The sequence below is a fragment of the Sapajus apella genome, unplaced genomic scaffold (assembly GCF_009761245.1).
Source record: "Sapajus apella isolate SASKATOON/1434 unplaced genomic scaffold, GSC_monkey_1.0 scaffold1, whole genome shotgun sequence".
Taxonomy (NCBI): Eukaryota; Metazoa; Chordata; class Mammalia; order Primates; family Cebidae; genus Sapajus; species Sapajus apella.
In genome coordinates, this window is record NW_022436941.1 from 61,069,327 (window position 1) to 61,072,709 (window position 3,383).

At 36.8% G+C, this 3,383-nt stretch overlaps 1 protein-coding gene across 5 annotated transcripts in view; it reads left to right on the forward strand.

Moving 5' to 3' along the window:
- DMGDH (dimethylglycine dehydrogenase) overlaps window positions 1-3,383 on the forward strand; it is a 78,736-nt gene that overhangs the window by 752 nt on the left and 74,601 nt on the right. The gene's annotated exons all lie outside the window — the stretch shown is intronic.

Sequence of the window (3,383 nt, forward strand, 5' to 3'; positions counted from 1 at the left end):
CAATTCTCCTGCCTCAGCCTCCTGAGTAGCTGGGATTACAGGCACGTGCCACCATGCCCAGCTGATTTTTTGTATTTTTAGTAGAGACGGGGTTTCACCGTGTTGACCAGGATGGTCTCGATCTGTTGACCTCGTGATCCACCCGCCTCGGCCTCCCAAAGTGCTGGGATTACAGGCTTGAGCCACCGCGCCCGGCCTTTTTTTTTTTAAATCTTTGCTAAATCTGATAGGTAAAAATGGCATGTCCTTGTTTTGATTGATCTGTATTTAAATACGAGCATTGCTGAGCATCTTTCAACTTCTTATGTTTGTAGATTATTCCAAGCTGCCAGGAAAGGCTTGTTTAGCAGCAACGCTTAACGTGATTATGGGTTGATTCGAATTTTATTTTATGTCTTATGATCTGAAATTCTGGAATCAGAAGATCTACTTTTGAGTTCCATCTATCCAGTCAACAAATATTTACTGTGTGTTGTGATGTACTAGGCTTGTCTCTAGTGCTAGGAATACAATAGACACCAAGTCACAGTTCCTGCGCCATGTGTTACACAGAATGTGATCTTACAGTTCTGAGTTTGTTTCCTCGTCTATGAAATGAGGGTACTGATTTTGCTCTATATAACTCAGAGGATTGCTGTGAATATTAAATAAGAGAATATGAAAGTGCTTTGTAAAGTGTCACAAAAATATCTGTAAAAATGATGAATGTTTTTTAATCCAGTGCAAAATAAAATGGAAATTTAACAAATAAGTTGCTCTGTTTAAAACTGATTAGACAAATAAAATACAAATTTCAAGAGTACCCAAAAAAATTATATTTTGGCTGGGTGTGTTGGCTTATGCTTGTAATCCCAGCACTTCAGGAGGCTGAGTTGGGCAAATTACTTGAGGCCCAGAGTTTGAGACCAACCTGATCAACATGGTGAAACTGTCTCCACTAAAAATGCAAAAATTACCCTGGCATTGTGGTGTGCACCTGTAGTCCCAGCTGCTTGGGAGGCTGAGGTGGGAGAATCGCTTGAACCTAGGAGGCAAACGCTGCAGTGAGAGCCAAGACTGCACCACTGCACTCCAGCCTGGGCGACAGAGACTCCATCTCACAAACACAAACAAACATACCCAAAATTTGAATTATTTTATTTCAATTGCATATTCTTTATATACTCAATTTCAAACTATCAAAAAAATGTTTTATTTTGGAAAGCACTTGAACAGGCACACAGTCAAGTTGTGCTTGTCATTTCTAATACAGAAGATAGCTGACCTGGGTTTTTTGCATGGATCCTAACTTTTATTTCAAATACTTTTATGACCATCCTCAACTACATTCAGATGGATTTTAAGATAGTAATTCACGTAATCAAAAACACTGCACCTAATCTGAAACCTGTTATGGCATGCTGGGCAGAGGAAATACTATATATTTGATAATGCTTTATCATCTGTTGCCAAACAGAATGTTCCCAGCTCCATTTTGCAAATGAGAAAACTTTGAGAGCCCTGTGTAAATTTCTCTAAAATAGCTATTTAATTGGACTGGGGATTCAAACCCAGGTTTTTTTTATCTTAAGTTCTTTTTTGTTTTTGTTCTTTCACCTGACCACTGTCCTAAAAGAAATAATTCTTTCTTTTGAACACACACAAAAAGAACCTTTAAGATTATTTTTTTTGTCACCACTATAATGGTTCCAACTAAAATATAAGACATGCCCAGTCTATTTAAAAATGGATTTCTGTCCGAAGTAGTTGAGTCATATGTACAGTATTTTTTTCGTACACAGCACACAAACAAACATTAACAGTCATTTAAAGACTGGTTAAACAAAAGTACTGAAATATGTGGCACCAGGAAATAAGGACATGCTCTAATAATCATATAGCCACAAAAGCATGCAGGAGTCAACTTAAAGAACCTCCTGCCAGCGAAATCTAGGACAATTTGGCATTAAAATAAATGATGACTAGTAATGGATTGTTTCTACTGAAAACAATAAATATCCATAAATTAATATTGATATAAACAACAAACAAACAAGAGTGAAAGAAAAGTACTTCCTTATTGTAGAATGCCAACTATTAAATATAATAGGAATGATGGGGTTAGGAAATATCAATAGATGTTAAAGCCACTCAGTAGAAGTTTGATGAGGACCAGTATATTTACATGGTCTCAAAGTAAGACTTCACATTATTACTTATACAAGGGAAACAATGGTAGCTTTACTGGATAAATCCAACAGACACCACTTTAAGCAAGTCATCAGATAGAAACAACACCAATATCGGGGCAAACCAACATCATGTGCTTCCTCATCATATGCTGACAAGGAGTCAGCATCACTTTCATGTTTTTGCCAAAAATGTGTAACACAAGTCTCATCATAAGGAAACAACAGACAAATTCACAATAACAAGTGTTCTGGATGGGCATGGTCGCTCATCCCTGTAATCCCAGCACTTTGGGAGGCCGAGGTGGGTGGATCATAAGGTCAGGAGTTCAAGGCCAGCCTGGCCAATGTAGGGAAACCCCATCTCTACTAAAAATACAAAAATTAGCTGAGCATGGTGGTACACACCTATAGTCTCAGCTACTCAGGAGACTGAGGCAGAAGAAGCTTGAACCTGGGAGGCAGAGGTTGCAGTGAGCTGAGACCGCACCACTGCACTCCAGCCTGGGTAACAGAGTGAGAGTCCATCTCAAACAAACAAACAAAAGAAGTGTTGTATAAAATAACTGGCTAGTACTCTTAGAAAATGTCAAGGTCATAAAACACAAAGGAAGTATTAGGAATTATTCTAAATTAAAGGGGATTAAAGAGACAGAATCCTGGGTTTATAAAAAAGTAGCTATAAATACATTATTGGGATCATTTATTAAATTTAAATATGGACTATAGATTAGATGATAGTATATCAATGTTAACTTCCTTGACTTTGAGAACTGTACTGTCGTTATGTAAGAGAACGTCCTTTTTCTTATAAAACTAGCACAAGAATATTTAGAAGTAACTGGGTATGATACCTGCAATTTACTCTAAAACTCGTACACACATATAATATATGTATAGTTATATGCCTCATAATGATGTTTCAGTCAATGATGGACCACATGTACAATGGTTGTCCCATAATATTATAATGAAGCTGAAAACTTCCTATCACCTAGTGATATCATAACTGTCATAATGTCATATGCAACACATTGCTCATGTGTTTGTAGTGATGCTGGTTAAACAAACCTACTGTGCTGCCAGTCACATAAAGCTATAGCACATGTGATTATGTACAGTACATAATGCTTGACGATTATAATAAATGACTGTGCTACTGGTTTATGTATTTACTACACTATACTTTTTTTTTTTTTTTTTTTTTTTTTTTTT